This window comes from Juglans regia, chromosome 7 (assembly GCF_001411555.2).
Source record: "Juglans regia cultivar Chandler chromosome 7, Walnut 2.0, whole genome shotgun sequence".
NCBI lineage: Eukaryota > Viridiplantae > Streptophyta > Magnoliopsida > Fagales > Juglandaceae > Juglans > Juglans regia.
The window spans coordinates 37605741-37619185 of record NC_049907.1 but is presented as its reverse complement, the minus strand read 5'-3'; the positions used below and the strand labels follow the sequence as shown (position 1 = coordinate 37619185).

At 38.1% G+C, this 13445-nt stretch overlaps 1 pseudogene; it reads left to right on the top strand.

The window, feature by feature from the left end:
- The first annotated feature begins 6041 nt into the window (after nt 1-6041).
- LOC109014355 lies at nt 6042-13089 on the top strand (annotated as a pseudogene).
- The last annotated feature ends 356 nt before the right edge of the window (nt 13090-13445 follow it).

Sequence of the window (13445 nt, the reverse complement as noted above, 5' to 3'; positions counted from 1 at the left end):
ATCATCTTACTTGAAGAGTGTATTTTGGTTTGATATGAGCACTACACAACGGTCTAAAAGCATGAATGCTTTCTTCGATGGGTTTTTGCATTCTGGTACAACATTGAAGGAATTCATCGATCAATTTGACAATGCTCTGAGGAAGAAGGTGGAGGTTGAGACGACAGCTGATTTTAATTCTTGCAATCAAATCATCCCATGTGTATCCCCATTTCGCATTGAGAAGCAGTTTCAAGCGTTGTATACAAATGTGAAGTTTAAAGAGGTCCAAAGAGAGGTGTGGGGGATGATTTTATGTGGTGCCCTCGACCCCCTGGTGTGATTTGCTGGGAGTCATGACACCGGGATGATGGCCACTTGGGTCACACACCCCATCGCCAAGTGCAAGTGTGTGCAAACATGCAATATGTGTACATCATAAATAACACAGCGAGAAAAATATAAGGCAGTCAAAAACTAAGTACCAAAAAAAATTAAGCAAATACAACCCAACACAAGATCCTCCAAGAGGTTAATACACTCATATAGCCGAATCAAAGAAAATGAATAAAAACGTCCAACAATAATGACAGATAAAGTCCAAGCCATCACTCCTGAGGTGGAGTTAGTCCCTCCTGCTCATACCCTTCATTTGCATCAAAGCCTACAGTTCCATGAAACGTAGGTAGAAATACCACAATGAGATTTCGTAATCACAATAAATAAATCAACAGAACAACAACCAAAAGATTCAAACATGAAATTATACAATCAAACGTGATCAATAGTCATGAAAGCAACTACCCAAAATATCCATTTTTACAACCTTCCCGAAAATCATTTTAAGTACAACCACTCACTCCAAAAATTTCATTTGTACCCAATACACAACCATTTATTATAGTATACACCATGGTCTCCTATCGGGACCACTCGCCCTTGACTCCTTTCATCACACCACGGGTAACGACCGTGCGTGTGACTTTGTTAAGAGCGATGCCCAACTGCGCGCCCAGCGCGTTACATGACCAGGCATCTTCTATCTCCCGCTAGCAGAGGGGGTTCAAAGTCACGCCAAGAGCGTTATCGTCTTGAGCCAACTGTCACCCAGTGACAGTCCAAAGGACATCACTCAATTTTACACCCTTCAAAGTGACCAGAGGAGCTCGACCAAGATAATACATCATCTCGACTTGGGGTCGTGACACGCACGCACCCACACAAAAATATGTTTCCGACGACACCAAAAAGCTCAATTTTCAAATTATGCAGCATAGCATAGAACATAGCACAGTTGAATAAATCTGGCAACAATTAATATGTAGATGCATGCCAATCAGTTATTGGATGGCATGGCATAGCACAAAACAGTCAACCACAAAACAACACAAAAGCCACAATTCTACAATTTTACAAATCACAACTGCACTCGTCTCCATCTGGCCCTCGGCCCATATTTTCAACAACAACTACGTCATTAATATCCCAACATTTCACAAGGCCCCAGGCCACTTCTTAATCACAACCAAAATGCAAAAAAGTTAATAATAATTCCACGTTAGAAAATCAATGATCGACTTGGAGAGAGGGAGGAAAATAAAAGAATATCGGTCTGTGCTACACAGATCTTGCGATGTTGCGATCAACACGAACTCTAAACAATCGGATGTTTGCGATGTGCAGTGACTGCAATCTGCTGAACTGCTTCTTAGGTTTTATTTTGTTTTCATTCTGTTCATTTTTTAAAATTTCGTACCACGCCACATCAACCGGATGCACGGTGATTGCAATCTGCCGATTGTCTGCAAAAGAATTATATATACATATATAATTCGAGTGTTTTAAGCTGTAACGACATGACCAACGTCGACTTCAGAGTTTTGACCAAAAAAATATATAATTAAAAGACCCACTAGCTTAGAATCAACTATATATATATATATATATATATATAATTCTTTTCTTGGGATTTTTATCAATATTAATTTACATACTAGAACTAGACGTTAGTATATACTACCGTTTTTTGGGGATACGGAGTCATGGTTTTCTAATTAATATTGCTACGTATCATTAATTACTAGTGTGCGTGGAAGCACATAGCAAATGCAATAATTAAGGACTAATTCGTCATCAACGATGACGTTGGATCAGTATAGTTTCTTGGTCTTTATCTATTAATTAGTCACTTTTTTCGGTAGCCACATGTTCAATAGTGACTCCGTCCCAAATTTATTAAAGAAGCCTTCACTTATGACGGAGGAATACCATGAAACAAAAAAAACAAAAGAGAGAATACATCAAAGACTCCCCAACAAAAACAACCATCAACCCCAAAACAGCATATACTCTAAACAAGCCTAAAAAAACCTCTAAACATGCCTAGCAGAACAGGAAAATACATCAAAGACTTTCAAACTTAAAAACCAACAAACCCCAAAACAACTACTCTAAACAAGCCTAAAAAGCCTCTAAACATGCCTAGCAAACAGGAAAACTAAGACCAAATATACGGAAGACCCAATTTGTCTAGCCTACTAGCCAGGCCTCTAATATGACAAGGAAGACTCTGGGTATCCATGTAACACATATCCACACCCAGCGCACCTTCCTTAGCTAAGGAATCTGCCACTGGGTTCCCTTCTCTGAAGCAATGACGACACTCAACATCCATCTCTAATTAGTCGCTTGATAGTACTACTTCTATATATATTAAAATGATGCAAGTGTGATCTGGTGCCACACGGGGAGAGAGCGAGAGAGAGAGAGATTAAAATGATGCAACTGTGATCTGGTGCGTCAAAGACCCTTGGAGTCAGCTTTTCATTAGCGTGGTTTGCATGATCTGCGATGCATATGGCTCGAAGTCGTAGCTAGCATGCATTTCCTATATATATATATATATATATATATATATATATATATATATCATCAGTACGTACCTATATATAATTGATCGTAGAACATGCATGTGCGTTCTTCAAAACTTATATATACCAATATTATTAATATACAGTAACACATGCGTAAAAAGTCAACGGCGAGCTATATGATGATCATGTCCTAATTAAAATGTACAGAAGAAATATATATATCTGGAGAAAGCTAGCATTTCTATTTTGGATGAGGTCCTGATCATAGCTATATTAATTGCACCTACGCTAGCCTGTACTCTATCAGAGCCAACTAATTCAGTACTCTTCTAGCTCTTCCTCAAACCCAGCTTAAGAGTTTTCAACATCTCGCGCTTTGTAATCTATACCACGATACTATGGCTCCGGCAGCCAGCAAGCTGATGCTGGTTCCCGCTGATCAACCCATCAAGCTGGGAAGTGATCATCGGCTGAGCCTGTCAAGCATGTCCGACGACCAAATCATGAATCTAGTTAATCGTCAGGGAAGTAAGTTTAATAATTTGAGGGTACAATGTGTTTGAGGGCTGACGTGGTAAGAGAATTCTAAACTCTGCTAGGGTTTGGCTTTCGTACTACGATGACTATCGCCGAGGGTTCCTTTGGTCCCTCGGCATTGGCTACTAGAAGAAAAACTTTCACTAATCTTATATCTCAATCTCCACAACCACTATCTTTGGAGGAAGCACTGTTTATGCCACCAAAATAAAATGATGGGGAAATTTGTATGCTTTTTACGAAGGAAATAATTGATAGATCGGCTTTGCCATTCAATATTCCATTGTGTTGAAGTTCCTGCGACAACAACCAACACTGGATTAGATAACGGTTTATATACGTAATCGGTGGGGTCTTCTCAAGCAACTTGTGGTTTCTGTCATGAGAAAACCTAGGAATGTATTTATTCGTATGGTGTTGGAGGAGGATTTTTTGAAGGAGAAAATTGTGATATAGAAGGAGTTCCCTATAGGGCGTTTCATTGGACTCTAGAATTCAATGAAGATCAAGAACCGCCGATTGTGCCAACATGGATCATGCTTCCAGGATTACTTCCAAATTTTTATCATGATTCTTTCATGAATAGTATTTCTGCACTAATAGGGGTACATTAAACGAGACAATGCGACAAAGTGTGTGACACAAACCGATGGTGCTTGAGTATGTGTTGAAATGGATGCTTCCAACCATGGGTTTCTGGATTGGTACCCCTCGTAAACCGACAAGCTAGTATCAAGAGGTTACGTACGAAAATTTACCGGCCTATTGTAGGAATTGTCATGTGCAAGGTCACAATGATAAAACTTGTAAGGGAAAGAATAAACAACCTAGAAGTAAGGAGAGTAAGCCAGAGAAGGCATGGGTTTGAAAGGAGGCACAATCGACGAAGGGAGAAACGTTGCTAATGTTGAGAATATGGGAAATGATGGAAAGGATCAAGAAGATGTCGTAGGTTTTGAAATACAGGAAAATCATGTCAAGTCCTCTGAGGTTCAAGTTTCAAGAAGGAGAATTGGTGGAGAATTCAGAGGCGGTGTGCGTGAAGAAGAGAGTGTGCTTGTCGATAATTTGAGGGAGAAAGGGATACGGATTGAGGTGGAGGCATAAGAGGTTGTGGAGAAGATTTCTGACCCTTTACAGGGGGAGATGGAGGCGATGAGGCATGTTGAGAATTTGATAATAATAGTATTAGAAGAGGAAGCTTGTCGAAAAGGGGATGTGGAGTTGCAGGAGATATCGATTGAGGAGACTATCCGGGATGTGGAGTTGCAGGAGATATCGATTGAGGAGACTATCACAGACTTACATGAAGTTCGTTTGATTAAGGCATCTGAGCACTAGACTTCAGATGTAATGGTGAGGAGTTCTTCTGATAATGAGGGAGAGGATATGGTGGAGAATATGGGCAAAATAAAAGATTGTATGTCAGATTCAGAAACAATGGAACGTCATCATGCAGGGAAGGAAGTTAAAAAGTTAGTTCCACTAGGGTTCCTAGCAAACCATCCAGACAGAACCTATGAATTGCAACTATATGTTTTGGAATGTTCGAGGGATAGGCACCTCAAAAAGTAGTTTGAAGAAATTGATTCGTAGGTTTCATCCTAGTGTAATGGCATTGGCAGAGCCGTTTAAAATGGTAGATAATATGGTGGAGTTGAAAAATTAAATGAATTTTGTTGATTGTTTGTCGAATGGGGGAGTGGAAGCGAAGATATGGGTTTTATGGGGTAACGGAGTACAGGTTAGTTTAGTGGGGCAAAGCAATCAACAGATTACGTGCTTGGTGTCTGGTGATTGATAATTGACACAAGGTGATGGTTTCCTTTGTTTATGCAAAATGTACCGAAGTAGATAGAAGGTCTCTTTGGTTGGATCTTGTTAATGTCAATCCTTTGGGTTGTCCTTGGATTATTGTAGGTGACTTCAATATCATCCGCAATGACTCAGAGAGACGTGGAGGAAGGCCATGTTCGCTTAATGCAATGAACGATTTTAACCAATTTATTAATAGTGAGGGGATGATGGAAATGGCGTCGATTGGAAGTCCTTTTTCTTGTTGTAATGGGCATAATGGTTGGACGAGAAGTTGGGAACGGTTGGATAGAGTCTTGTGTGATACTTCTTGTTTGGAGGTATATTCTGGTGCACACATGAGATATTTGTCTAGAAGTTCTTCAGACCATGCTCCTATGATTATTTGGCTTCAGAATGTTCGGGATCGTTATAGTCCTTTGTCGTTTAAGTTCTAGCAAATGTGGACAATGCATGAGGGATTTCGAGTTTTTGTTTCGAGGATTTGGAAGGGAGAGGCGACGGGGAGTGGTCTTGGGCGCCTTGCAAAAAAGTTAAAAAAATTAAAGATTGCCCTTAAAGTGTGGAATAAAGAGGTGTTTGGGTGGACTCATGACCATATTCAAAAGCTGGAAAAGAGTTTGAGAGTTTAGATTTGAAGCTTCAAGTGACTTTTTTAGAGGAAGATGAATATGTTTATCTGGCCACAAAACTAGAGCTTGAGGCTTGGGAAAAAAAAAAAAAAAAGGAGATGAGGCTGGCGCAGCAAGCGAAACAAAGTTATATGGAAAAAGGGGAAGGTAATTCCCAATTCTTTAGGTAGTTCAATGGTAAAAATAATAATATATGGTAAGGGATATGACACTAAGGGAGGGGAGGATATTGGATTCTCCGGATGCAATCCATTTAGAAGCAGTAGAGTATTTTTCGAATTTTTTAAAGGCTAGACCTGGTGGGACTCAACCAAATCTTTCTCCATGGATTGAGAAAATAATATCTGATGAAGAAAATGTTGATATTTGTGTGATGTCTTCAAGGGAGGATGTAAAGGAAGCTTTGTTCTCGATTCCGATGGATAGTAGTCTGGGGCTGGATGGTTTTTGCTCGTGTTTTTTCAAATCAGGTTGGGATATTGTTGAGGAGGATGTGGTAGAAGCCATTTGTGATTTCTTTAAAGGCACAGCAATTCTCAGGTATTATTCCTCTACTTATGTGGTATTAATTCCCAAGATGAGCAATCCAACAGCCTTTGATAAGTTTAGGCTTATTAGCATTTGCTCAGTCTTATACAAAGTGTGTTCTAAGCTCCTGGTAAAACATCTAGCTTTGGTACTTCCTCGCATTGTATCCTTGGAACAGAGAGCTTTTATACCTGGTAGAAGTATATTTCAAAATGTGAGTTTAACACAAGATGGTGCAGAGTTTAAATAGACAAACAAGGGGTGGTAACGTCATGATCAAGGTGGATATTGCAAAAGTCTTTTTTTTCAGAGAAGAGGATGCCCAATTTTATTAATAAACTCTCACTTATGGCGGAGGAATACCGTGGAAACAATCAGACACCAGGGTTAACAAATATGCAGATGACATGGTAATTTTTGCTAATGGGGGGAAGAATTCGTTAAGGACAATAAAGGAGGTTTTTCGTGTTTATGAGGAATGGGCGGGGGCAGATTGTTAATAAAGAAAAAACTACTATTTTTTTCTCTTCAAAAATCACTATGTCCAGAAGAAGGGCGTTGCTCAGACTTACAGGATTCACATAAGGCAATTTCCCTTTAAGTATTTAGGTGTTCCTATTGTTACTGGAAGACATAGAGCTAGAGACTTGGAGGAGTTGGTGGGGCATATAAGAGAGAGGTTGGCAGGATGGCAGCACAAGGTGATGTCTAAAGGTTCCAGATTGCTTCTTCTTCGACATGTGCTTTCAAGAATTCCAATACACCTGCTTTCCTGCATTCGTTGTCCTGTGTCAATTAATTCCTCTCTTAATAGACTTTTCAGTAGCTTTTATTGGGGGTTTGTGGATGGAAAATCAAAAAGAAAGTGGGTTGCATGGGATAAATTATGCAAACGGGTAAAGGAAGGGGGTGTTGGATTACGGAGCTTGATAGAGGTACAAACTTCTCTACATATGAAGTTTTCTTGGAAGCTTCTAAAGGATCGAGATTTTGGAGGATGATTATGAGGTGTATTCCAGATGTTCTAAAAAAGTCTAGATGGAGAGTAAAGGAGGGTAATATATCCTTTTGGGGGGACAAATGGTCAGAAAATTAAAGGAGCCGTCACTACAAGGGGAAATAGCTTTACCAACGCTCTATTTTCGCTGGGAAAACATATTAAATCGCTGTTAAATATCTATACCAGCAATTTCAAATTCGCTGCATAATCACTAGTATTAAAGTCCTACTTTAGATCTACTCCAACGGAACGAAACAATCGCCGGCAAATTTTTTTTTCACGGCAAAAATAAGTCGCCGCTACATACCACCATAATCACTGTAAAAAAAGGTAGGATTCAGTTTTTAAATGCTGGGAAATCCTTTTCCCAGCGATTAATTTCTGTCACAAAAAGAAACTAAATCGCAGAAAGATTCTGTCCTGGCGATGGTTTAAAATCCCTACCAGTCCCGGTGATGGTTTGAGATTCTGTACCGGAAAGATCTGGTTCAGTTGTTTTGATAAAGGAGTGTAAATTGGCTCAAGGGTGGAATGAGGAGTTTGATCAGTGGACTGGTAGGGAGAGGAAAAATGGTTGAGATTATACAACAGCTTGGTAGTATGAAAGAAGAGAAGGATTGCTTGTTTGGACAGAAAGTCCGGATGGAAATTTTTCCACTAAGTCTGCCTGGGAGGCATTGCGGGTCAAGCATCCTAAAAGACAGTGGGCATCATGGATTTGGCATCCAGCTCTTCCGAAGAAGATTTCAATTAACATGTGGATGGCTATGAATATTCACTCTCGGTGGATGATAAGATAAGGAGGGTTGGGATAAATCTAGTGTCAAAATGATGGGAATCAAGAGGTTGGAAGTAGAATTGGACTCGATGATCATTGTTAATTGGCTGAAAAAGACAGATTGTGGTACCTGGTATTTAGAAGAGTTTTGGGAGGAAGTCCAGAATATTCTTTCATCTATCATTTTTTTGGTGAAGCATGTTTTTATAAGAGAAAGAAACCTATTGATTGATAGCCTTTCCAGGTTGGGTGCAGTAGGGACTTTTGAGTCCTGGTTTGATGTTTTTGCTCTTCCCATGCCAGTTAGAGGATTGTTGAGAATTGATAGGTTGGGTCTTCCATTTTTACGTTGTTGTTAGCTAGGCTGGGTTTATTTGTTATTGGTGGTGTCAATTGGTTGGGTAGTATTTATTTGATATATGGGTTGTATATATGATTTTCCTCTGCCTAAAGTGAGGGTCAATAATCAATAAAGATTCGGCTAAGCTGCTTAAAAAAAAAAAAAAATCTAGTTAATCCTACAAATGGTCATGGTGCTGGCCACGAAAAGTTTGATGTCGACTCTCTTTTCGTTGTCGTCGAAAACATTCTCAAGCGTACCAGCCATATTGTTCATGATAATCTTGTGAGGGTATGCATATATATATGTTTCTGCCACACACCATTGTCTTTTTTTTTTTAGGAAGATTTCATAACCGTTAATTCCTAGATCAAAAAACATGCATGATCTTGAGCCAAGTCGACCGCGACCTTGAAATGGCGCCAGAGAGATTAATTTTTATTTAGCATCCATGTTTCACATTTATTATATCGGATCAAGATCACAAAAAACATATATAGATGTACATTGAATATGGAGTTAGTTTTTTTATATATAAGGTTAAATAATTGACATGTCATATAAAACTATTTGCGGCGACTACATATCGTCGCAAATAATCTTTTGCAGTGACACTTACTCGCTGAAAAATAGACAATCTTATTTGCGGTGATTTTAACCGTTGCAAATAATATTATTCACGGCGATTTTTGAACACAATGCAAATAATATCAAGATATTTACGGCGATATTTTGTGCTTTTGCGACAATAAAAAAACGCTGCACATACTTTTTTGCAGTGAAACGAGATTGAAATCCCAACGTTATTTGCAGCAAAATTAATAATATTAGCAGCGAAAAAAATCGCTGTAAATAAAAATTTTTGGCGACGAATTTTGTATTTCGCTGGCTAATCTTTTAAAAGACTCTACAATTGCGACGAAAGTCCGGCGCAACATAAATCGCTGCAAATAAGTATTTGCAGTGATTTTTAGAGTTATTTGCAGCGAATTTAAGCGCCAGGAAAGACCATGTTTCTTGTAGTGATCACATGAATGTTTATTTTTAGGAAAATTCTAATTGTAAACGATTATGCGCACTAATACGCGCATTCATTCAATATGATTAGTCAGAAAGTATATTTTATTGAAAACAGTACTAATTTGAATTTAGAATATGAAGGCAACAATATTAGTACGAAGATCGTTAAGCAAACTTGCTTGTACATAACAAAACTCTTATTTTTATTTGTTTTAATTTCTCCATGGTGCGCATTTTCTCGTCGATATACATTGACTTATGACTCATTAAAGGGTACCAAATCACAAGATCAGGAGAACCTCGAGAAAAAGGTACCCAATGCCAGCTTCACTTCTCCGTTGTGAATACTCGAAACGCTTTCCTGCCAGGTAAATATATACAAGTTGGGCCATAGCCAACTTTTCTTTTTCGTGCATGGTTTGTGGCATCAGTTAGGAGTAAGATAAATGTGACGTTTCAAGATAAAACATGCGTAATATTGTACGATGTACGTCAGATGGCATGCAATGCGCCGGAGGAGGAAATTGCGCACAGAACAACAATGTCAATACTTAACAAACTCTCAAAGTATTCATGGAGTGCCAAGGCAGTGATGACACTTGCAGCCTTTGCTATGTAGTATGGGGAGTTCTGGCTGCTTGTCGATCTTAACTCAACAAACCAACTCGCTACTTCAGTGGGGATCCTGAAACGAGCACCCGCTATCTCAAAGCACTTAAGCCTTCAGAAATTCAAGGATGCCATAGTTGAGCTTGACGATCTGATCAAGAGCACATTGGAAGTCAACGAGTTGATAATCTTAGAGTTGGAGAAACTATATTCTAAATATTGTATCTACCTTTACGATACAGAGGCCTATGTAACGAAATTGTCAGCTGCCATGTGCCGTATCCCAGTGGATGTCTATTGGGTTATCATAACAATTGTAGCCTGGACGACTCAGATGCTTTATTACATCAGTGGTGATGAGTAAGTTTTTTACCTTGACGTGCAATATATACAATATTAGTTGTTTCTTTATTCTGATGCAATTGATGATCGTGGTTTCAGGAGAAACAAACTGCAGGAACTATCGCTTTTGCGTCAGAAAATCGACATCACCCTCAAGTTCCTACGGAAGCGCGCAGAAACTGATCTGCCATATTCGAATAGGTTAGCTACTGGGACGCTTTCAATATTATAAAAATGCATGCTACCTTGAACCCGTGTACGTAGCGCGCGCATGCAATATGCTAAATGTCGTAAATATGAGCGACTAGGTTGACTATAGATTCATATTCATGTTCCCTGCAGGCCAAATGGAGGCTTATAGGAAACTCGCGAGACTCTGATCACTAGCACCTTCTGGAATCGTGGATCTTCTCAGGACGTTGATCTTCCTGGAGGATACTGATGTGCAGCCACTAATTCATGATGGTTATACAAAAACTGAGGTCAATTAGCAATTCTAGTACTGATCTTCGTCCTAAATTTATTATTTTAAATACGTCAACTAACTTCATATATGTTAAGCTGCGATTTACCGTGCCAATAATTAGTACTTGAGTGAAAAACTGATTTGACAAATTCAAGATAAAGCATATATATAGTACTCTATAGACTCGACATTTCTCCATTTTATACAAAGTTGTGTGGATATTACGATGATCAGTGTTCTTAATTTAAGATACCAGAAACGTTTTAACCACAAAGAGTTTTTATATATAAAAGTAAACTCATAAATTTATGTGGCTTGATGTGGCACGTTCGATTCTAAAACTACTTATTGTAAAGTAAATCTGACATATCATATGAAATCACGTCAGTTTGTGGATTTACTTCTGTAGAATTATTTTGTGTCCATATCATTTCTCTTGAGTACTTGATATGATTCGTCAAATTATAAAATTATTTTTATTGTAAAGTAAATCTAACAGATCACATAAAATTATATCAATTTGTGAGATTATTTTTATATAATCTTTTTATAACCGTGAAGCTAGTACGTAAATGAAATGTGTGGCACAGTAGTAGTTGAAATGAAAAGTACTGTTTCGAGCCCAGACCTTACATACAGATCACTACAGTCGGTGAATTTAATTGTTGCATAATTAACAGGTAAACATCAACGTGATGAAGAAAAGGAATATTTTGCTGTTAATTTCGGGTCTGGACATTTCCATTGACGAGATCTTGACACTACAAGAAAAATGGACTTTTGTGACCATTTAATTGCAACGAAAAGACTATTTGTGACCAAAATATAGTCATTTTAGCTGTAAATAATCATTTTGCTGAAATTAACTGGCCACAAATAAGCAGTTTTCTTGTAGTGCGATTTTGAAACCAATTTATGATGAAATAAAGGAGGAGGACCAGTATAAAATTATGTGGATCCCAATTGTGGATGGGTGGACAGACGATCTACACAAAATTTGAAAAGCTGAGGCTTGAGATGAAGTGGTACATAGTGAAGTACTTTTCACCAATACTACTAGGCATCAAGTTCATTTCGAAGGATTGGAATTTTCAGAATAAGCGCCTTATGGTGGTGGTATTGAACTCACAAGGGAAAGTGGAACACCCCAATGCACTCCACATGATTTGGGTCTGGGGAGCAAAGGCCTTTCCTTTCACTAAAGAGGCTGAAAAGATTTTTTGTAGTTACCTAATATTAATATATCTTATTCATTAATCAGATCAAAGAGGACACGTACATTTTCTTCTATGGAGGAAAAGACAGAGTGGATCCAGAGATTTGCTAAGAAAGCAACTGCCTTGGCTAAAGATCCGATCATAAAGAAGGCGGGGATTCCAATAGAGTTGTTTTGTGTAGGAAAGGACAACAAAGGGGAGGACGACCTCAGCATCCTAGGGCGTTTTTGGAGCAAAGTTGAAAGCTTTTTCTTCATCAAGACTAGGGTGTCAATATGTAACACGACTTATTAACCCAACACGAACACGACACGATAAAAATAGATTAAAATTTACCTTTAACGGATTCGGGTCAAAACGGGTTGACCCGTTACAACACGATAGCTTAACGGGTTGATAACGGGTCAACTCGTTATGACCCGTTATGACCTGTTAAGAAAGTTAAAATTACAATTATACCCTTATACCTAAAAAATAAAATTGTTGGGATTTTAATTTCAATATTTTTATTGTTTAGATTGTAATTTTGGACTTGTAGTTAGTTTTATATTTTTTTATAGATATTATGATTTTAACATTTATATAAAATTATGCTAAACTTAACCAGATTAAAGAAGTTAATTTTGGGTTTGTTTCAATCCATTTACATAAATAGGTCAAAACGGGTTGACACGACACGACCCGTTATGTTATTGGATCGTGTTAAGGTTTGAGATTTTGACACGATAAGCTTAACGGATCGGGTTAGGGTTGACCTATATAGTATAATATACATATCTTGACACGACACGAACACGACCCGTTAACACAATTTGACACCCCTAATCAAGACTGACAAGAAGATAGCAGTACGCGGGCGGGACGCTGTGACTGAGGAAATTCAAAAGTTATTGTCCTACAAGAATGAAAATGGATGGGCTGTGCTGAGCAAGAGTTTTATTATGTACAAATAAGTTTGCGTATCAATCTGCGTATTAATGTTGTTGTCTTTATATTCTAAATTCAAATTAGCATTGTTTTCAATAAAATCTACTTTCTAACCAATCATATTGAATGAATGTACATATTAGTAAGCAAAATTGCTTACAATTAAATCTTTCTACTGAACAAAGAATCTAAAGTGATACTCACTAGTCACGAGACAATAATTGAAATGGTCGTGAATGAGTTTGAAGAATGGAAAAGGTCTATGAATGGGAATGGCTTCGAATATAGTATCAAAAAACACCATGCCAAGATTATGCGTCAACACCTCTCCCAAATATGAAATATGAGTATAAAAAAATAAAATCACATATTTTTAAGTAGT